We start from the raw sequence: 24,333 nt of genomic DNA, 5'->3' as shown, positions 1-24,333 counted from the left end.
AATCCCGACCCTGAGGAAAAGAACCAAGTAAAACACAGGACATTCTACACAAAACGACCTCAGCCTCTCTCCCCTCCAAATGCCAAGAGCACAAGAGGGCTAGGGGCTGCACCCAACCCCGTTTTCCCAGCCCAAATCTCCTGGTATCTCTGCCCTTCACAAGAAACCCCAGGTAAAGAGAGAGTAGCCAGCTGCACCCCTGTGACAATTTCTTTTGTCTCTCTTAAGTATCTGGTCATTATTATCTCCTAGCAACACATATGGGGGAAAATTCCTTAAGAGGAAAAAGAAAACCCAAATAAGAACTCCTAAAACCCCAACATTTATTAACACAGGGCTGGGGATATGCTTGTGTTCTATCCCCTACAGGTCCATTGTGGGTACCGGCTGAAGCTGTCAAACCATACCATGAGCTGGAAGGATACCCAACAGAATCCTGTACAGGAGATGATCAAGCTAAAACTGGCCAACCCCTCAACAGGGAAGAAGAGGAAGACAAATGAAAACAACATGGGGTGATCTCAGGGCTCTGGATGCTGAGGCATCTAGAATGATGCAGTGTGTGGGGGCAGAGCCCAATGCTGTAAATACCTTCTTGGCCAATGTGGCCATTGTATTGGCTAACTTGAAAGTAAGACCTTTGCTTTATGTTTTGCTGTTTAGCTCTTGTGTTATGGGTGTCAACGCACAAATCTACTGGGCTCATGTTTATGACCCTCCAGTGTTTCATCTGGTAACCTCGTGGGACCCAGAAATTCCCATGCTAGGAGGGGAATGGATCTCTCCATCTGGGTCATTAATTAATGGGACAGATTGGCTATCAGTTGAAGGAAATCAAACTTTTGTAGCAGACTTCTGTCCCCAGTGCTTAACTAGTCGCAATTACAGCACTTGCACTGTTGCCACTGAAGATGAATAGATCACACAGACACAGCTCAAGGTGTGCTGAAAGGAAGAGAAGAGAGTTTATTTCTTCTCCCAGGATTTATAGGTTTCTGACCACAGCCAGGGATTGGATGGTCAGGATAACACTTTCCCAACTGCACTGGCCGTGAGAGATGTCCATCACAAGACGTGTAGCAGAAAGAATGTACACATATCTATGTTTACAGTTACTGTCCTGGGAAAGTCTTTAGAAAACCATGTCAGCAAGCTCAGAAGCTGAGTTTTCAGGGTGACATTTCACCCCTTTCACGTTGCACATGCATTTGATAAAAAATCATAGTGGCAAGAGAACAACCTTACAAGCAGTTGAAATTCCAGGGGTTAACACATCACATAACCCTAGAAACACCACCATAGCTCTGAATAATATTCCCATATGTGAACTTTAAAGCCCTCTTACCTTCGGTGCATATTTCATGGTCTCCATGTAGGATGGAAAACCCTGAGCAACATTAGATACACCCCCTTAATGTATCAGTGTCAGAATGGGGCCTGCAAGGTCATTTTATCTGTAACAATGCCAGATGATGTGAATAGCTCCTGCTCCAGAAACATTAGCTGCAGGAATGGAGGACTCCTGGGGTCTGTCACACAGATCCGTGATGCCAATGGTGAATCCCCCACACACATTTCATTGGCGATTAATGCTCCCCTTCCTGCCTCCACAAATATGGGATTTGAGTTATTCTCATGTGTCACCTACATATTGGATGAATGCCACATATATCAAAACTCGTGATACCATGATATGCACTGAAGCAATAAAATGACGGACAAAGGACTCTCCAACTATTTAAAATTAGAAAGTGGTATGTTTTATTACGACCTGGTGGCACATCAGAGTCCTCTCCCAAAGATGTGCACATCCCACCACCGCACCTTATTCCTTATTTATTCCCCAAAGTATTGCATATGCATAGGATTACACAACACCCTAATACATATTTATTGCCTGAATCCACCTGCTCCCGTCTCATATGGTAATGAGCTCCACGGCCCTCTGGGAATGCTCAGTTCCTCCTTTGAAATAGGTCTGGGGTCCTTTTAATGAAATCTTTCTCTTTTTCGGTCTTTAATTTTTCAACTGTGTCCTCTTGGAAGCTCTCCTAGTTTTCTTGGACTTGGTTCAGACCCCTTGCTTGGGAGTGCAGACGTTTCTTTTCCTTTCCACAATGGTCCATCTTATTTCCTTCTACAAACACAACTTATGACAAGTAAATTATATATAGTTCTTTCTTAACTAAGTATTAAGACAAATGGAATGATATATGTGTCCTTGGGCTATTCATTTCATCTTGGCAATCATTGACTACAAGCAGGAGCTCTATAGACTTGCCTCCAACCACACCTAATAATCATTAATCACCTATATTACTTCTTAAATTCTTTATATTTCTTTTAAACTTTTCCTATTCTAGTTAAAATCTTAATTTTCTAATTTTCTTAACTCATTACAACACATCTTTATGTATTTTTATTAACAACAAATATGACAGCTGAATCTTGTAATCAGTCATTGCATCACAGCCATCAACCCTATGTACACCTCCTGCATCACCCCTGAGAATATAACTGAAAAGAATTTTACATATCTCTTACCTCTAGGCTGGCGTGCAGAATTAGATTCCTGTGAATCTTACATGGGAATAGGAAGGTGTAAATGACTGAGGTTGAGACTCAGACCGGTAGGAAATATGAATAGTTTATTCAAAGAAACAAGCTGGTTTTATAAACTTTCTTCAAGACACAGTGTTTCTTTATATGGTAATTCTCACTAAGCAACCTATCACACATTGCCACATCAGCAACATGCTTTCTTAATGTCCTTATATGGAGTGTTCACTTGCTGTTCAGGTGTTTGGCAGCTTCTGGCAGGCTCTGCCACATGGCACCTCCTCCCCCAAGGTCAGGCAGAGACAAGCTTCTGTGTGCTGCCATGTGCTTCTCTGTGTTGCCATGGCATTCTGCAGGTGCATCATACATCCAGTAACTCAATTCTATCTTATCTCTCCCCACAGGAAGGAGAATCATGAGTTGTGTATCTAAAACACTTGTTTTTAAAGGAATCCAAATGAACTAAGAGATTTATTTTTTGACTTATTGCTTTTATTGTATCTGCTATTATTATTTTAGCTTAATCTACTATTGCCATTGCTACTTTAATGGATGAGTAAAAACAGCTCATGAAGTTAGTTCTGTAATGAGTAATTTCACAGAGGAATTACAGATGCAAGCAGTAATTGATCAACAAATATTAGCATGCTTAGATGCCCTTGAGGCTGCCTTGCTATGGGTAGGAGAAAACCAAGATGCCCTAAATACCCAGTTGCACCTTTACAGTGATTGGAAGCACACTCAGGCTAACGTGTGTTTCCCCTGTAAAATGGAACAGTTCTGAAACTTCTTGGGATAACATGAAGGCCCATTTAAAGGGGGAATTTTCTAAAAATGTGGATAAAAACATAAATGCATTAAGAGATAGCCTTAGGAAACAACCTCAGTCATTACAAACCATGTCTCCACAGAATTTCCATGATATGTTTGCTAATGACTTTACTTGACTTAATCAAAAACTTGGTTAAAGAGACTAAATTTACACATATAGCTGGCACTTTGGGGATGGGTCTCTTTCTTATTCTCATTACAGGATTTCTTTGCCTCTGGAGACTGTTATGAGTCAGCAAAAAGGCAGAAGCAAATGTAATGGCTGCCCTTGTGATCAATTCCTTCTTAAACAAAGAAGAGATATCTGTAGATGTGACCACGGTTAGACCTTAACATCTACATGAGAAAGCTCATATGAAATGATCATGACCAGTTGTGTTAGTTTTGCATTAATTAATATTTAGTAAGAAAGAAGAAACTACTTACAGAAATTATTTTTCTGAGAGAAGCTGTTGAGAGCTGTTGCTATATTTTATATATTAGTAAATGTGGGTGCGGAGGAGCCTGCGGAGCCCGAGATCCTGGCTCTTCTCTGGAGACAAGATACTTCTCTGTAAGAGAGAGACAATGTATCGCTCCCAGAGATCTTTGAGTTAGTTATGCTAAACTGTTGTGCCCCATTGGTGTTCCCCCCTGCTGTCCCACCCCAATACATGTATCTTGGGCTCCCCCCGCCCCTCTCCTCCCCCATAAATATCCCGGGTTTTCCCCTGTTCGGGAGATTAGCTGTTGCTAGCTCCCTTCGCCAAAGCTCTGCCTGAATAAAGGATTGTGCTTAGCGGAATGCTGGACCAGCTATCTCGTCCCTGCTTCCCGTGTTGCCTGCCCGCCGCTGCTGAGCCGAGCTGGAATCATTCGCCTGCCCGAAGCCGCTCACACGCGCTTCGGCCCAGCCCTTTTCAGGGCTGCTTCTCTAGAGAAGTCGCGGCGCTCCAGCTTTTCCATCGCTGCGGCAAGATAACAGCAGCAGACAGCAGCAGCAGCAGAGCGGGCAGTCCACCCCCCCACTCCCTCTCTAAAAAAAAGCACAGGGATATTACCCAGTTTGTTAAAAAGTCATGATTCATTGGTTTTTTAAAGTGTTTTTATATACCCTTTTAGAGTTAATTTTGTGGTTTAAGTAATTATGAGTTTATGCAGTTGCAGTTTTTAGTTTTACTAGAGAAATTATTGTGATTCTTTGAAAGTTAAAAAAATAAAAGGGGTGTTTAAGGTGAATATTAACAGAAGTTACCTTGCAATAATTACCTTTAAAACCTAAGGTTAAAATATGGTATGATTTACAGCTACTAAGAAAACCTTCCAATTAATGTTATCTACAAAAGAGATTTGAGGTTTAAAAAATAATTAGTTAAGAGAACTTTACTGTACAAGACAAAGTTAAGTTAAAGCATATATTATCTATTTGCTTGTTTTTTCCACACCTTGAATTAGGTAATTTCAGTGTGAGTCCTTTGGTTATATAAAACACATATAATTGCATATATACCACTTTGGATTTTTGATTTCAATTAAGAATTGGACTTAATGTTCCTGAAAAGTGCTACAAAAGCTGAATGGCAACTTGCCAAATCCTGTGTTGTTGTGGTTTTTCTCTAGAAAAACTACACTTCAAAATCCTAACCAATTTAAGCATATACTAAGCAATTTCCTGTTATGAATAAGTATTTTTAGTAACATTTGCAGTTATTGTGGGTTATTCTCAAATCTAGAGGACATAGAATTGTGATGTATTTGTTACATTTTTATAATCTTTATAGTGAATCCATGTTATTGTTATATGGTGTTTAAAAGGTGTATATCAAACTTTTAGTTGCCTTTTGTAATAACAGAATAAGATTAAGCTATGTTTTTATCTCATATAGAGTAAGTGTTGATAGAATTTAGAAAAGTCAAGTTTTATTATGTTTAGGCTTGAATGCTTTTAAGTTAAGTTTTATAACTTGGATATTCTTTTAAGGTTAAGTTTTGTTATTTCCTTTTGTCATAAATAATTATTGTTGGGTTTAAATATTGTTTAATTTGTTTTATGTTTTATTGGAGACACTTGTCTAAACTACAAAGTATAGTTATTTTCCTAGAGACATGAAGATAACTACAACTAATACAGCTGGGATAGAACACTGATGAACCTGCTTGTGGATAGAAGTGAATGCAGTCTGTGACACCCTTGACTTCATTAGAAGTTCTATTGTTTGTTGCAATCTCTGCAGTTTTTGTTTTTTATAGCTTTCTTATTTTTCAGTATTTCCAGAATTTTAAGAAGATGTACCATTGCTGAGGATCAGCTGCCATGGGAGGGGCTTCAGATTAAACCAACTGCCGCATGGTTTAATTGATCTGCTGCCTAAGGCTTCTGATCATTTGATTTGTACAAATGCATTTTAACAGTTTGCTGTGCTGTAAGCATTTCATAGCTGCTACTATTGAGAACCTTGTTTTGAAAATGAGTTAAGAGGCATCTTTCCAGTTTAAAGCCTAGGCACTGGCCAAGCCTTGAGTTTACCTGGACGGAATGTTTGCCAACAGATCCAGATGTTTTCTGTCCCAAATCAGTATCTGAGTCACTTTTTGACTCAGCAATTTGACCTTATTAATATGACAGCTGGATCAATTTTGAAGTGAGCTTGCAGAATCATTTCTGGAGGTGGTTATCGAATCCTTCACTGATTTTTTTTTGTTTCTGTTTGTTTGCAAACTATGGGATGCCGGTGCAGTGTTTTAGTAGTTACTGGTAGCTTTATACTATATATGTTATTAATAATGTTTATGATTTGATTGATTTTTAACTTCTATAAATTTTTATTCATTGTGTATATGGTTTTGTGTTGATGTTGATGTTTGTAAAAGAAGTACATCTCATTTTTATTAAAAAAAAAAGGGGGGGAGAAATTGATGCCCTAAAAGTATTTGATTAGTGTAATTCATTAACTTCAAGGAGAGAAGTGTCTGTGTTTTGTTGGCAGGTTCAAAAAGGTCACCTGTTCATCTGACCAGACTGTCTGCCTCTGAACACATGAGATCCAGTGAACAGAGATGTCATCACACAGCCTTAGTACACCAGACATGGATCAGAAGTGGACCTGTCAGGACACAGTTGTGTCTGAACACTACACAGACAGCTGCCAACAGAAATTTTATGTTGTTATTATGATGTTGTGTCTCTACCAATTTTTTCAGTTATCTTCTATTTTAAGTTTTAGAAGGATCTGAAGAACAACTTGAACATCAAAGCCCTCAGTCACCGATCAGCTGCCAGCTGACATCACGGGAGCAGTGAACATTCCAGGACTGAATCATGTTAAATCATAGTCTGTTTGTGAAAGAAATTCTGCAGAAAATCTATGAAAAATGTAGAGACTCCATCTAACTGTATATAACGGAAATTGTATTTGTGTGTTTACCCTTTCAGCAATTTGCTTTCACGCTTAGACTACATATATACCAGAGCATGTGTGTTAAAAGTAGTTAGATAATAGTTTAAGATAAAGTGTCTAGCCTGTGTAGTAATTGTTATGTTAGTATAAAGTATAAGTATTCCCCCTTCAAGACCAAGTGTAAACATCTTTGAAAGTTCATTTAATGTTAATGCCTTAATTGTGAGTCTGCAGGCATGGTGTCATTTGCATGGAACAAACTGCTTATAGTAATTGTGCCGTGTATACTCCTGACCAACTGTCTGCTAACTAACATCCAAAAGCAACAGAACATATGGGTCACTCTGGCACATTGAACTGGCCAAAAATCGATGTGTCTGAGCCTAGCCACACCTGGAGATCCTTTTGCACCTGTCTCATAGGAGTCCCTGAATGGGATCCTGAAGAATTTTAAGGTTTAGTTAGTAATGAGACTTGACTGAATCGATTGGCAATGTTGCAAGAGTGCAATCGCACTGTTGGCTTCACATTAAGACAACTTAAAGCCTGTTGGCAAGCAAAAGTTATCAAAATTCTCAATGTTACCATAGGGCCCCCAGAAGAATTGGACTTGTTAGGTTCCACCAATACCTCAGGTGGATGGATAATGTTTGAGCTCCCAACAAAAAGCCATTCCAACAAAGTAACACAGCGCTGGGCTGCAGTCAACCCTATAGCTGTTCTCGTTACAACCACTGAAAGTAAAGCCTTTATTCGTGGTGCAATTTCACAGGACAATTACCAAAGCAATTACCTAGTTCCATATTCCTAATCTATGGAGATAGAGCATGGAATGGGTTTCCTACTAATCCACATAGAAGACCCTGTTATCTTGGGAAACTTACTTTGTTCCATCCAAGCGTACACCAATTGCTGAATGTAGCTGATAAAATAAAAAACATCAATCAGTTCAAGTGAGGCCTGAATGAATTAAGGCTTAGCAACTCTAAAAAGTCTCGCTTGTTAGACTAAGAAAGAATTGAACTTAACATCCACAATATTAAGGGAACTTTCAGCCGATGTGAGTAGTGTACGTAATGCAGTATTACAAAATTGAGCTGCAATTGATTTCCTGCTCTTAGCACAAGGACATGGTTGTGAGGAGTTTGAATGCATGTGCTGCTTGAATCTTACTGATCATTCAGTTTCCATCCATAAGCAACTACAACAGCTAAAGGATGGGTTACATGCTGTCATGGTTCTAGAAGACAGGTGTCTGCTAGGGAGAGCAGGAGCCTCCCTTGGGATGAAAGAATGTAGACCCCCTCCCTCCGAATTATTATAATTTTGAAATCAAGGGGGCTTTCAGGCAGAGATCTGGGGATAGGAATAACAGTTCTTTACTAGTATAACCAGGTAAACAAACAAACAATAACTACAGCAATAACAAGAACACAGAACCAGGGACCCCAGGACAGCTTTCTCGGCTGAGACGGGATGGAGGAGAGGCTTTGTTTTCACAAACCCCTCGGGCAGTCAGTCCCGGTGCTCCTGCAGGGCTCTGAGGAAACAGTCGGCTGGGACAGCAGGGACGAGCTGAGATCCTGGGCTGGTGGATGAGGTGGATCAGCAGGGATGAGCTGAGATCCTGGGCTGGTGGATGAGGTGTATCAGCAGCTCCACGGCGATGCCTGGCAGGACAGGGGGTGCGAGGCCACCAACCAAGAGGGGAGAAGGAGAAGAAGCAGCTCCGCGACCCAGAGCACGAACGTCCTTCCCCGAAGCCGAGGAAAAAGCCAGCTAAAAACTGTCCCCACCCTCCTTTTTCTGCCCCCTTCCCCCCCCCACCCTGGGCCCGGCCACTCTTTGTCCTTTGTGAGCACCCCTAAGTACCGGTAGTTAGGTTGTCCCAGCACATAATGGGTAAAAATTCCCACCTAACCCTCAACACATGCCCTGAAAGAAGATAGTGACCCCATTAGAAGTTGGTTCGCCAACTAGGGTATCACTGGATGGTTGAGGTCTCTTGTTCTAGAAGGGGGATGGACTTTAACTTATAGTGTTAATTGGGATGACAGTTTTAAGTTGTATGTTATCTTGTCTTCATAAAAGTATAGAATGAGTCACACCCAAAGCCTGGTTTGTGCAAAAAGAGAAAGGGGGAATTGTTGCTATATTTTATATATTAGTAAAGGCCTGTCTGCACAAACCAGTCTTTGAAATAAGTCGTAATATTAAAGTCTAAAGTCCTTGAAACCTTCCTGCAGAAGAGAGAATAAAGCAAAACAATATCCTTGTGTGTAGGAGAAAAAATGTAAACTTGTGTGTATTCGCCAGTGGTAACTTGCTTAGCCTGCGAACCCTGTAAAACCTTATATAAGTGTGCTAAAGGTAGAAATAAATGGCATTCACGTTTACTTCTGTGAAGAGTTGTGAATAGATGGCGGTCTCTCAATAGAGAGCTTTTTCTGTACTTGGAAAAAACTAATAGCTGGCAAGTTTTGAGATAGACAACTGATTGAACTATTTAGAAGTTAAATCTGCCTCTGTTAGATCTATATTTTTAAAATAGACAAGCCTGGAAAAGCTCTTTTTTTGCTTCTGTCCTTGAAAAGTAACTGTGCTGTGGTGGGGCAGCCCTACTCCCCCACAGCTTGTGCAGCCTGGGGGGACTGGGTCGGACTCCAGCAGCTCCTGGGCAGGCGACAGAAGGCCAAGGGGCCCCAGCCTCAGGTTGGGCTGGGCAACAGCTGCTAATATCTTACTCACACTAAGCCCTCTCCTTGGCTCATGCCGAGCAGGAGCCCTCTGGGCCCCAAGCTGAGTCTTCTTCCTCCCAGCAGCTCCTAGGCAGAGGGAGGGGCCCAGCACGGCCTGAAATCTTAACACTGTGACTGCTGCAGCTACTGTCCATGACTATTTCTAGGCCTGAGTGAGATATTAACTCTTTCGCTACACAGATGAGACTTGCAGACCTTGATCTTTTATTCTCAGGGAGAGAAAAAGAGTGACAACACGTAAAAGGACAACATAAAAACACTAAGGTCACTAAAGAAGGAGTTAAACTTCAGATGGAAGGAGAATGAAGAGATGCCTTAATGGGGCTGAAAGTTCTTTTAGTAGTGCTGTGGAGACAGACAATGATACACTAAAATATCCCCTTTAATTCATGAGAGAGTATGGGGGGATGAAATATTCAAACTGTAGATGTGAGCAGAGGTATCTATAATAAAGCAAAATAAATACTAAAGAAACTGTAATCCCATCAAAAGCTTAAACAGAGAGAGAGTGATAAAGACCCTTTGCCCCCAGGAAGAGGAGGATGTCTGTAGTGGTTTAGATTTGCTAATTTCGTTTTCCCAGCCAATGCACCAAATAAATGTCATGGTTTTAAAGCAGTAACTAAAAAAATTACTAGAAATCTTACTTATTTCCTGCTGTGAGATATGGATTAGAACAAGAGCAAAAGAAGCTTAAAACTTAAAAGGAATAAAGAAAGTTTATTAACAAAACTACAAGAATAAGAACACCAGAATAAACTTCCAGAAAACTCCTTTATCTCCCATTACCCAACCATTTCCTTGTTCACATGACAATATAGAGACAAAAACCTTGGAACTTTGGTGTTTAAAACAGTCCCAATTCCTGCTAGAGTCTTTTCATCAGTCTTTGTAGAGAAACAGAAGTTTTCTTCTGCTAATCTATGGATTTTCTCACGAGAAAACTATTTCTGTTATAGCTTTCTATTTTTCTGATGCCAGCTGCCCAGAAATCCTGTCATCAGTTCACTCCTCCCGTTTCACATCACTCTGAAGTGTGTTATGGGCCGTGAGTCTAGGGATGTCATTTTTAAGGATGAGTTATTCAAAGGCAAAAGTTCTCTTCATCTGTTTCTGTGAGCTTCCCTGGAAACAGTTTTCTCATTGCCTCTCAGGGCCTCAAATCTTCAACTATTACTTCACCTCACTCTGTTCCAGCACCTCACTGTATCACAATTACTCCACCTTTTGCTCAAAATCCAAACTTTGAACACTCTATTCCTCCCAATATACTCTGTCATGAATTAAAGGAGTTTTTTCAGAACATTATTGTCCATCTCCATAGCTTTAACAGAAAAATATTTCAGCTTAATTAAAGCATCTCCTTATTCTCTCTTCCCCATCTAAAACTTAACTCTTTTCTTCACAGTCTTTGATGGTTTTATGATGTCTTTTTTCATGTTGATTGTCTCTCTCTCTCTCTCTCTCTGGGAAAAAGAAGTAATCTGTATGTCTCATCCACGTAGTAAAAGAGTTAAAGTCTTAGAAAGCTGCAGATGTTCATGGTGTCAGGCTTCAGTTCAGCAGCAGAAGATACAAGTCAGACCAGCCGGCTCCTTTTCTCCCCCCCCACCCTCTGTGGTTTTGTCCGGCCTCGAGGCGGGGGGAGAAGGCCTAGACAGACCCTGTTACCTCTTCAGAAGCCGGAAACCAAAGAGAACAAGAGAGCTCTGGCTTTACATCTTAAGGTGGTGTTCACAAGTTGATCTCACTTTTCAATGGTCAAAACTGCTGTCAATTCTTAGAAATGACCAATAATTGGTCACAAGAAAGGACTCCCATCAGCCTTTCGCAGCTTCAACTTCCTCCCAACTCCTGAAGCTATCTTAAAGGTAAAGTCACCCCATGACAACGTCTGTTCCCAGAAATAAAAATAATTGCAAAAATAAATTAAAAACCCTTTGCTTTGGAACAGCTCATCCTTAAAATAATACCCCATAATTTAACATACCCCATAAATGCAGCTGTAGGAGTACTGTGAAAATGAGAAAAGTTTAAGAATTGCAAATTTTTTTCCTGGGGACCTGCTATTTGTAAAAATGAAAAGCCATGAGAGAACTGTTTCTCATGGAGAAGTCTCCATGGCATGGCAAAAGAAAGCTCCTCTCCCTACAAAAACTAATGAAAAACTATTGTAGAGTTAAAAATCGATTTAAAATCCCAAGTTTTATCTCTATGTTGTCAATTAAGAAAAAAAAGTAGTAAGGCAGGGGGAGTAAGAGGGTTCTTGTTGAAAGACCCCCGAGCTGTTCACCAGTCTTCACAGAAGTAATTGTGAATGCCGTTTATTTCTATCTTTAGCACACCTTTTATAGGGTTCTACAGGGTCTGCAGGCAGAGCAAGCTACTATTGGCTAACACACACAGTTTACATTTTTTCTCTTACACACAAGGATATTGTTTTACTTTACTCTCTCTTCTGCATGAAGGTTTCAAGGACTTTAGCCTTTAATATCACGACTTATGTCAAAGGCTGGTTTGTGCATACAGGCTTTTACTAATATATAAAATATAGCAACGGGTTCTGAAAGTTTTATTTTAATACTTCTTATTATTTTAGTCCTATTAATAAAGTTTTCTTCATACATTTTAAGTTTTAAGCCTGTTTTGCCCTTCTACTAATCCATATCTCACAGCAAAAAATGAGTGCACTAGTAATTTTAGCCAGAGCTAAACCCACCACATTATTTAGTGCATTAGCCAAGAAACTCTAATTAGTGAATCTAAACCACTACATCAGCCATAAATACTTATGTGGGAATGCTTTAATTAGCAGCTCTGAACCATGGGCTTTGAGGGATGTTTGTGGGATATTTGAGAATGTTTGAGATAAGAGCAAGAAACATGCTGTTCTGCCATTTGTTAACATGTTGGTTAGTTGTTAGTCTCCTGCCTGGGTATATAGTTTTGATCCTAAATTGTAAACAGCAAAACATATAAAAAGCACACACGTGTTTTATAAAGCAATTCTGTTGCACCACAATGATGTCCGTGCTTCAGTCTGTAACAGATTGAAGCTACAACATCTTCCACAAAACTGGCTTGCTTAAAGCCCCATCCAACTTGGCCTTGAACACTTCCAAGGATGGGGCAGCCACAGCTCTGGGCAACCTGTGCCAGTGCCTCACCACCCTTAAAGTCAAGAATTTCTTCTTAATATCTAATCTGACCCTGTATTCTATCAGTTTGAAGCTATTTCCCCTTTTTCCTGTCATTCCATGCCCTTGTCAAAAGTCCCTCTCCAGCTCTCTTGTAGCCCCTTTAGGTACTGGAAGGTAAGCTATGGTCTCCTTGGAGCCTTCTCCAGGCTGAACAACCCCAACTCTCTCAGCCTTTCTACATAGCAGAGGTGCTCCAGCCCTCTAAGCATCTTCGTGGCCTTCTCTGGACTCACTCCAGCAGGTCCACATCCTTCTTATGTTGGATGACCCTGAGCTGGATGGAGTACCACAGGTGGGGTCTCATGCAAGCAGAGCAGAGGGGCAGTTATGCTCTCTGAAAGAGTCTGAGTGTGCCGAGACTGGGGTTTTGCAGTTAGCAGAACCCTGTGCCTGAAGACATATTTAGGCATCTAAATCTATGTGAAGCCCTTCTTTCTGGATCACCCAGGACATTCCTGCTGTCCCAGATGCTGTCCCACTGCAGCAGCATTCTCCCCTCAGCAGCAAGGACTCTCCATTCTCTACTCCTGCCATGCTCCTGAAACTTATAGTTTTTTGGGTATTTTTCCCTGAAGTTATTATTCTGGATAAAATGGTTTGTTTGTTTATGCTTTTTTTTTGTTTTAATCATACTTTAAAAAATTTATTTTTTGTTTCTTTGTTGGAAACCGAGGAATAGAAACTTCTACATATACTGAAGTTCAATTTGCAGGCTTGGAAAGAACTTGGATTGATGCAGTAATTAAAGTACACAGACATTGGGTAGAGAAATTATAAACTTATGTTCCTATAGGTACAAGTAAGAATATGCCTAGACTAAGTAAGAAATTATATTAGGTAAAATAGTTTGAGGTTTAAACTGTAATAGTGTGATTTATAGAGTAAGTTAGAGATCTAGAAACTATAACAGAGGTGTGTGTGAATATATGACCTGTCAGCTTATTGGTGAAAAGACAGACGCAGTGCAGCAAAATTAAGTAAAGGTGATAGGTTAATAAGTGAAAACAAACTTTGTGTCAACTGTCTATTTGACTAGAAAGTTATATATTGCCACGTGGAGAAGAAACTCATAACTTCTTAGAGCTATGGTTGATGTATTGCTTCTAAACCTCACACCTTGAGACTGATATCTTATTGAGCTACTTGAGCAATAAATCATCTCAAAGCAAAGTGGTCCCATCCCTTGTATTTCATCTCAACATTTCTGAAAAGCTCCAAGGCTTTCTTTCCTTTCCCCACTCCCAGGTGGTCACCTATTTAAAAAAAGGGAAATATTAGAATAAAAAAGGAAATAGTTTGGCTCTGTAATGAATGAAGTTTGGCTTTTCCAGAGAGGATGCAGGACAAAAAATGGGAAGAGAGAAGTGTCAGATGTGTTTGGAGAGAAGAGTGTGCCCCGCCATGTGTTTTAAGCTCTTCTGGGTCTGTGCCACTTGTTGTACAGTACTCCAGTGAAAAGGGATCCAGGTTTGTCTTTGCTTTTAATCTCACCATGATCAGCTCAAAAACAACTCTCCTTGTACTTATGAATTTGCTTCATTTATTTAATTAGATCTTAGTTCTCTGTTATTGTCATTGAGATGAAATGCCTTATTTACCTAAGCTGTTTGGTCTGAAAAGATCTGTGTAGATTTCTTTGGAAAAGAATGAATGAGCAAGTGAGTGGACAGTGGTGGGCCTTGCTAGGCTGTTGGTTTCCTCTCCAGAGGGTCTCCAGGAGCAAAGGGAGTTGCTATAAGAGCAGGACTCAGAAGAAAGACTTCAAAGGGTGGGATGACACTGACTGTTCCTGGTGACAAGGAGAACCAGGAGCCATTTCTGCCTCTGCAGATGGTGGTACAGTTAACAAGGAGCAGGACAGGATCTTGGCAGGCCTCCATGGCTTGGAGATCCAGCCCATCCTGGTGACACTTTGGCTACTGTAGCTCAGGGTGGCAGCAGCTTGCTGTCAACCATGGCCATGGTGGTTGTCTGTGAGGTGCCCTCCACCCAGGGAGGCAAAGATTTAGTTTCAGATAAGCATTGTTAAAGTGAGAGGCATGGCTTTAAGCCCGGGAAATGCAAATTCTAAACCTCTGCCTTGGGGGATGTGCCCTGTGAGCCCAAGAAGAGTTGCTCCACCCCAGACCCCTCGTGGGGTGGCAGCCCAGGGTGTTCTGATTGGGTTTGAGCCCCTGGGGTTTCTCCCTTGCCGTGTTCCTAGTGGTCCCTGACCTTGAACTCCACCCTGATTCTGTCCCTCAAAACCCATCACCCTGCCTCTGTTCCAGGCTCTCTGTCTCTGGGTTTGCTCCTGTGCTGAATAAATGGTTTCCTGAGCAGAAGCCTGTCTTGTTGGTGTCCTATGCCACTCACTGGTAACTGGAGCTTCTCTGGACGTGATCCTGCAGCTGCTGAATGCAACAGTTGTCCACATGCACGATCCTTCATGCAGTGGGATGAACATCTGGCACAGGTAGAGAAGGTGACACAATGCCTGGCCACAGATGTGGAGATAGCTCACATGCCCATAGGTGCTCTGGGCCACATCTGATGCCTTTTTGCTGGTCCTAAAATCACAAGCCAGACACAGTTAGGTGATAAAAAGGATCCTACATAAGGATAGTTGCACAATTCACCAGATGGAAAATGGAAAAGATGCACATGTAGCATAATGGGTATAGAATTGTGTATATATATATGTTTATCAAATTAGCATATCTGACAAAAATCACCAATTAGAAGCATAAGTGAAGTAATTCCCCCTTTTTGGTTCCACGTCTTCTTTAGCATCCCTTTAGATAGGAACTAAACTCTGTTTATGAAAATGTGTCTCAAAGAGCTGGTTTCAACCTTGACTTCCAGGAAGAAGCAACATAGGATAGGAGCCTTGGACCCCCAGCTTGGAGCCTCTGGAATGTGTTTTGTCTTTCTTTCTATCAGGGTAGGGAAAAGTACTGGAGCTAACTATGAATACAGTAATAGGCTACAGAGCTACAAATATATGTGGAGAGAATATAGAAAATATATAAAAGAATAAAAGGCAAAAATCAATTCATCATCACATCAATCTGCTTCTGAGCAGCATTTTAGCTTTGTCAAGGATGGTGCAGGCCCATACACTGTCAAACCAGAGTTGAGATGTTGCAAATACAGCCACTGCTTCTACATTGCTCACCAACAGCAGGGCTTACATACCATCTTTGGGAACTTATAGAACAGAGGAGCAGTATAGGTTGAAAGCACCTCATCTTGCTGGTCCATATATACCAGTTCTGGAGTGTGCACTGGATGTGGTTATCATTCCTGCAGGGAAGCAGGTCTCTGGGGCAGGTAAGGGGGCTGTCCCAGATAAGACAAGTGACAAAGACAAAAGGAAATGGTCTCAGGTTGCACCAGGGAAGGTTTAGACTTAATATTAGGAAAAATGTCTTGGCCAAAAGTACTGTCAAGTGCTGGAACAGGCTGCCCAGGGAAGTGGTAGAGTCACTATCCCTGTGTCCTGGGGTGACTTTATGATACTGGTATCCCAAATCGTCTGGTTTGTTATATATTAAGTTCTGCACCTTTAAGACTGGCTTTGAGAGCTAAGGAAGTTAAAACTGCTGGAGGCTGATAGGAGTTTTTTCTCCTGGTCAATAACTAGCCATTTCTGAGAATTGACAGTAGGTTTAACCATTGAAAAGTGAGATCAACCTGTGAACACCACCTTAAGACCTAAGCCCGAGACTTTCTTTCTCTCTTTGGTTTCTGGCTTCTGAAGAGGTAACAAGGCTCTGGTTCAGCCTCTTCCCTCCCCCCCCCGCCACCAGGCCGGACAAGGCCGTAGAGTGTGTGGGGGGGGAAGCAGGGCGGGCTGGGCCAGGCTGGGCTGCAGTTTTTGCCACTGCTGCATTTTACCAGAGACTTCCAAGTAAAGTGGGGGGGAAGCCATTGACCTGCAGCGTGCTGAGACAATGGCCACACTCCTCCAGAGCAGCCATGAAAATAATCTTCTATCGCAGAGAGCTCCAGCCGCTGCTCCGCTGCTCCGGCAGAGATCACAGAACCAGTCACAAAGCCTGGGCAGGAGTTTAACCCTATCATTACCCAGATGAGACTTGCAAATTAATCCTTTTTTTCCGGAGAGAGGGGAAGAGAGAGAGTGATCAACATGTAAAGAGACAACATAAACTATCAAAAACAGTAAAGAAAGGAATTAAGCTTCAGATGAGAGAGAGAAATAAGGAGATGCTTTAATAAGCTGAAATATTCTTCTGTTAAAGCTATGGAGATAAACAATAGTGTTCTGAAAAAACTCCTTTAATTCATGACAGAGTATATTGGGAGGGATAGAGTATTTCAAAGTGTGAATTTAAGCAAATGGTGAAATAGTTGTGATCCCATGAGATGCTGGAACAAAAAAAGAGAGAAGTAAGGGTTGAAGATTTGTAGCCTTTAAGAGGCAAAGAAAAAACTTCTGTTTCCAGAGAGGCTCACAAAGATGAACGAAGAGAACTTTAGCCTTTAAATAACTCATCCTTAAAATGACATGTCTAGACTCATTTGACCCATAACACACCTCAGAGTGATGTGAAATGAGAGGAGAGAACTGATGGCAGAATTTCTGGGCAGCTGGCATCAGAGAAATAGAAAGCCATGAAGAAAATAGTTTTCTTGTGAAAAAACTCCATAAATTAGCAGAAGAAGACTTCTTTTTCTCTACAAAGACTGATGAAAAGACTATAGCAAGAACTGAGACGGTTTTAACCACCAAGTTTTTTTGTCTTTATGTTGTCATGTGAACAAGGGAATAGTTGGGTAGTGGGGAAAAAAGGTTTCTGGAAGTTTTATTCTAGTTTCTTATCCTTGTAGTTCTTGTTAATAAACTTTCTTTGTTCCTTTTAAGTTTTAAGCCTGTTTTGCTCTTTTTCTAATCCATATCTCACAGCAAGAAATGAATGTTTTCTAGTAATTTTTCTTTTAGCTAATGCTATTAAACCATGACACCCTGGAAGGATTTAAAGATGTGTTGATGTGGCACTTGGGGACATGGTTTAGCGGTGTGCTTGGCAGAGCTGGGTCAACAGTTGGACTTGATCTTAGAGAGCTTTTCCTACCTAAACAATTCTGTGATTCTGTGATCTGTGACTGGCTTTTCAGAGGCCTGGACTGATGGTCTTTAGTTGCTTGTGTTGTGGTCTAGGTATTTTGGTGGGACATGCATCTCAGTATGAAAGGTCTGTCTGAGACTCCTGCCTCAGATTGGGCTTCTGTGTTCCTCTTCTTGTTAAACACTTAGATGGGTGTTCTGTGGATTTGGGCTATATTTTTTCTTTTGCTGGAGTTTTCCTTAGGATTTGGGAACGTCATCTCATTTTACCTCCATTCCCTATGAACACCAGCTGTGATGCTTCCTGTTTTCTTGTGTGATTTGTAGAGCCAATGCTGTCTCTTGCTGCTGGTGTCAGACTGCATATTGACAGCATGGCTTCAGTCAGCATGGCTTCAGTAACGGTTGGCACCTGAATGAATTACTGCAATATAAGTAAATAAGAAAAAAATTTGCATTTACAAGAGCAACAGGTTGGAGATGTAACATGTATGCAGGGCCATTCATCAGAAATGACACCCAAATGTGCTGTAAACTATCACATGCACATAAAGCACTCCTCCCAGGCTTCAAGGCAGCATCATCTGTTTAATAACAAAACTACATGGTTCAGGACCTGAAATTCAGAATTACTGCCTCCACGTGAAGCTTCAGGGAAAATCTGGGTCCACAAATACTATGAACCCCATTGGAAACTGAACAGGACATGCCTATGAACATGATGTGGACATTTTATTTATATCTTCCTGTGGACAAAACCAGCAGCTCTATGACTTATCTGAATATTGTCACCTCTGCCAGTCAAGCACCCCCAAGAGGGACATGGGTTCTTTTGGGTTGGGGGGTGTAAAAGTCCTAAGTACCCTTATGGGGTTTTGCTGAGATCCTTAGGGATCTCAGGATCAAATCCTTATGGGATTTGCTGAGAAAAGTGGTGTGTCCCAACTTGTTGTCAGTAGTTCTTGCATATTTTTGTTCTGGTGCATACAAGATTTATCAGTTGACAGGTGGCCTCTGCCCTGTGAGACTTTGGTCCCTGTTATTGGTGGCATAAGCCTGAAGAGACACAATCTGAACCTCCTCATTACATCGGATTTAACAACACAGCACAAGAAGATGTGGGGCAGGAGGGAGGAGAAAAGTTTACTTCTCGCCTTCTTTTTCCAGTTTAATAAAAAAATTATATTTTTATGTATTAATTGGCTCAGGCCTTCTCCTTTATCTAGGCTTTGCCTAACCTAAAACCTGAAGATTTGCATGCTTGATCAAATCTGATGGGAGCAATCAAATCAGCATAAGTAAATGTATGGACCTCAAGCTAACTGGGAGGTGATGAAGTACATAACTGTCGCCCTGAAAACTCAGCTTTCGACCTTGCTAACATAGTTTTCTAAGGACTTTCCCAGGACAGTAATTGTAAACATAGATATGTGTACATTCTTTCTGTTACACGTCTTGTGATGGGCATCTCTCATGGCCAGTGCAGTGAGAAAGTGTTATCCTGACCATCCAATCCCTGGCCATGGTCAAAAGCCTATAAATCCTCGGAGGAAAAATAAACTTGCTCTCTTCTTTTCACCACACCTCGACCTGTGTCCATGTGATCTATTCATCTTCAGCGGCAACACATAACTGCAATGAAAATGAGCCACTCTGTAGACCATGTTGTACCTTGGCATAGGAACACAAGTAAGAAGCCATTGTCAACTTTGAAACATCAATCCCTTTGAGGCATTTATTTTTATCTTGCCTTGCTCTGTGGTGATACACAATCAAAGTAAAAACAAAAAAGGTTGGGCAGGAGTATGGTAACCTCAACTAGGTCAGCAATGAGCTTGAGGTTAAAGTCTAGAAAATTCACCAAAACTGGTGACCATTTGCAGCTTGAGAATCTGTCGCCCTGAAAACTCAGCTTCTGAGCTTGCTGACATAGTTTTCTAAAGACTTTCCCAGGACAGTAATTGTAAACATAGATATGTGTACATTCTTTCTGTTACACGTCTTGTGATGGGCATCTCTCATGGCCAGTGCAGTGAGAAAGTGTTATCCTGACCATCCAATCCCTGGCCGTGGTCAGAAGCCTATAAATCCTGGGAGGAAAAATAAACTCTCTCTTCTTTTCACCACACCTCGACCTGTGTCCGTGTGATAAATTCATCTTCAGCGGCATCAAGAATTAAGTTCCAGAAGTTAATCACAGTGATGCAAGAGAAAACATTTGGGGTGTTCATTGTCACTTTTAAGCATCTTGATTGTCAATTTAAATAGAGGATAAAAGAAACATACTTGTTGATAGTCACTGAAGTTGCTCAGCAGGGATGTGCAGTGTTGTTATTGCATTGCCATCTGCTGGCAGCACTCCACTTGTCAGCTTTGCCTTTATAAATCGTCCTTTTTCCCAGATGTTTGCATCTTGGAGTTTCTTTTTGGAGCTGGAATTTGGTATTGAAAGCCTTGGTTGTCTCTTCAACCCAAAGGCATCAATTGTTGGTGCAGATCTGGTACTGGCTGATGCCCTAGGTTGACTAAATTAATCCCTGATATTCTGTTTTAGAGTATTTATTTATTTTTCCTCAAGAAGATAAACATTTGTTGGTCAGCCTGTTGAGAAGAAGGGAAATGGCACGTGAAATTTTAAGTGGGAAACAGCAGAAGGGTTTCTCCAATAACCACAGTTTCAAATGATAAGGCTATAAATGAACTCTTTGTTAATGTGTAATTTATATGATGCATTAATTTACTGGGTTTGTTACTATGGGGTTTAATGTTTCTGAAAATCATGAAAAAGTAGGCCACAAGAATTCTTGGTATTAGGGATGGTTTAGCAAGCTAAGATGTTTATAATAACGGGAATTATTAACTTGGAAATTAATGTAATGTCAGGTTGCAAATAATTCATTTTAGGATTCCCCTTCAAAGTATAAAAAAGAGGTTTGCCTCATTTTATGTGATGTTGATGCAACTTGAGTATCCCACTTCAGCAGCATCATCTGTATGTTTACATATTGCCGCTCTATTGGGAACAGCGAGAAGAACGACACAGACTCTTTTGTGAGTTGAACAGGAGAGTTCTTTCTCTCATAAGGTTTATTACTTTAGATCTTTTTTTATAGACTGATACGTGAAAGTACAGAAAAGTAAAACTCTTATTGGTTAGTAAACTAACACATCACCATCATTGGTCAGTGGGGTACACCACCCCTCGACCTTCTCTTGCAAGAAAACAAGAAACTGACAAACAGCACCTGCAAGGCTGTCTTCTATATCTGAGGATTGTTTTAATTCCTCCTTATGATTTCCCAGGCCACTTTCTCAGGTGAGACTGAGAAAGTTATGCGGCCTGCTATTCCACAGGCACTGTTCTCTCTGCTTCATAGTTAGCATCCATAACATATGTACTCCTGCAGCACTACCTGTGTTATTTTTTCATGTCTTTTTAAAATGTATTTTATTATGGACTGAGCTTGCAAAACTTCCAAATGTGAGTGATTTTATTTCCATGGCTAGTCCATTGATTTGATGAGCAGACCTTCTCCAACATGTGTGTGCAGGGTTATTGCGGGAGTTCAGGACTTATGAACAACGAATTAATATGATTTAGCAGAAGCTATTTATTGTTTACATTATACACTTACTTATGCATTCTAAAACTACTGTTCATGCAATCATGCATCTTTTCATTGGTGTCCCTATCTTGTCTACTCACTCTGCACACACCCGTCGGGGCACAGGATTGGTTACAGTCCAGATGTTCAACTGCACTCTGTTATTTGGCTCTTGTGGTTTTGTTTTCTTGTTTTTTAGCCTTTTCTTAATTATTTTTAGAATAGCTTATGTTTCAGCCACCTTGAGAAATTCTAGAGGATTGGATAATGCCAAAATCCCTTTGCTCCCAGACCCAGGAAATCGCTCTACTAGCTTCAGTCCACCGGGGACGGGAGGGGGTTCAGAAAGGACAAAAGTAAAAGACTAAGGAGGCTCTTTCTTCCGGGACACTGTCCCAGTTTATTCAAAAAAAGAACTCCAGGGAAAAGAGACCGAGCAGGAAGTGGAGGGGACTTTTATACTGGGGGAAGGGGAGGGGGAAGCAGACTACAGCCAATGGACTGAAACCGAAGGGGAGGGGTGAGGGGAAGGGTCCAACACACCACAGACCTGGAGGGGGGAGCAACAGGGAGAAATCATTTCAGTGGAAACATAACTAGCTTATTGCAACACGATATCTCCCCCTTTTTAATTATATAAAGTTAAAACAAGGGTTTAACCATTGAGGTCCACCATCCCGTGAGTCCCTTACCTTTGAACAATTCACTGAACCAGTCTGCGAAAACAAGATGACTACCGGGATAGGCCTCATCACGAGGTTGAGTGAGAGGTAGGTTTTCACCAAAAGGAAAACCAAACATTTTTAAAGCATATTAACAGTCACTGTGTGTCTGCCGGAGAGTAACCAGATGTCAGGAAGGTTTCCTCTCCCTTTTTCCAGCAGTGTCTTCTTTTGGAAGTGACTGCCACTTGCTTTTCATCCCCTTCTGCTGGAGGTAGGTTTTTGGGGGCGAAAGGTTTTATCCACTTTTTGGGTATCCAACGCGGGCCTGCCCGGTTGGACACACATGCATAGCCGCGCCCCCAGGTAACAAGTTCATAGGGGCCCTTGGTCTGCCAGGTCTCTGGGTCCCTGATTAAGACCATTGGATGCTGTGACAACTTAATTGATCACTGCTGTTAAAGTGCCGAACCACTGGAGGACTCGTTTTCAAATTAACAAATCAGGAAATTGATAGTAAACATGCCTTTGCTGAGCTTTTGTTGTGGTGACATCCACACTGCTGCACTGCTCTGCCTGGAGAGGACTTGTTTGAGCGTCTGGTGGGTACACTCAATCACATCTTGACCTGTGTGGGAATGGGGGATGATTGTTCTCAATGTCTTTGAGAACTGCCTGCTCCGCCCTGGACACTACCCCTGCCACGTAGGCTGCGTCAGTAACCAAATTGATTGGCTCCAAGAACTTCTCAAAGGGGCTCACTGCTGCAGCCAGTTCGTCGACCCGGGGTGACCCCTCCACAAACTCAACATCAGCTTCCCAATGCTGAGTCTGAGGATCTCTCCAAGTCATCACCAGCGTGTGGGATATCCCAGACACATCAGTGAACACTGTAAGAGCTTTGAGTGGCCTATGTCTCCTTTTCTCACAAAGAATGAGGTGGAATTCCTCATGAAACAATTTTTGTGATGGTGCATGGACTGATATTTGTCCACTGTAGCTGTCCAGAGCTAACTGGAGGTTAGCATTGCTCTGCAGCAGGTACTCGAACATCTCCTTGGTCAGCTTCTCAAGGGAGTGCTTTCCCTCCTCAGAAAGTTTGACTGGGAGGTGAATACACACAAAGTCACAACCAGCCAGTTCTCACAGCCTCATCCTGGCCTTTTGGATCAGCTGAGCCATCAGCTCTTGTGGCTTGGTGATGGTTTTGGATCATTGGTGGGAGATGAAGACCCACTCTATGATTAAGAGTGAATCTCTCTGCCCTTCGATCCATTGTTATATCAAACCATGCAAGCATGGTAGCTTTCCCAGGACAATGAATTTGAAAGGCAGCTCAGGCTTATAGCAATGAGCCTGTCTCTCAGTCAAGGCCCTTTGTGCCTTTTCAATAGCAGTTTTTGCATCTGGGGTCAGTTCCCAGGGAAAAAGCAGCTCTCTCCCCTTTCAATAAATTGAGCAGGGGATCCGGGTCTTCGTTACTGGGACCTAGCCAGGGTCTGACCCAGTTCAAAGACTCACACAGGTGTAAGAGATGGTCCGAAGATTCCCTCATCTGTCTCACAACCGTCTCAAGGACAGAGACTGAGACCCTGAATATCACAAGTAACTTGGTTTGGGGGTTTGGGCCTAGCAGACGTGGATGTTTGCTAAGTGATTGTTTGCAGATGGTTGCACGGTACACTGCTCTCGTTCCTGCTGGTGAGCAGAGGCTTGGTAACCTGTGCAGTGGGTTTTCCATGACTCATGGCTCTCATTCCTGCTGGTGAGCAGAGACTTGTGCGTGGTACCCTGCGCAATGGGTTTTCCACCACACATTGCCCTCGTTCCTGCTGGTGAGCAAAGACTTGCACGACATGGATCGCTCTGTACCCTACACCTGCCCCCTGTGCAATGGAATTCATCACAATGCTCATCAATCTCCTCTGTTTTTGGCCCTGCGCCCCTCGCTTTGCAAAAGACTATAAAATAATACCCCAAACTTACCTTCCTTTGAGATCTCCCCAACGGACAGAAGACTCTGCATCGTTGGACGGCTGAGTGGACTTCGACGTTGGTAGCTATAATCCCCTTACTCTCTTTTCCTTATGCTTTGCTTTCTCCTTTCTCTCTCTATCGCATATTAGTGCTGATGAGCACTCAATAAAGTGTGTTTTGCTGTTTAAGTCCTTGGTTTGCTGATAATCTTTTGTACTCTAAGACCGACTAAAAGAACCACATCACGAATCCCACCTTGCGGATCGTGACAACAGGGAATGGAGATCTGCTA

This window comes from Poecile atricapillus, chromosome W (genome assembly GCF_030490865.1).
Source record: "Poecile atricapillus isolate bPoeAtr1 chromosome W, bPoeAtr1.hap1, whole genome shotgun sequence".
Lineage (NCBI taxonomy): Eukaryota > Metazoa > Chordata > Aves > Passeriformes > Paridae > Poecile > Poecile atricapillus.
This window is presented reverse-complemented; position numbering follows the sequence as displayed.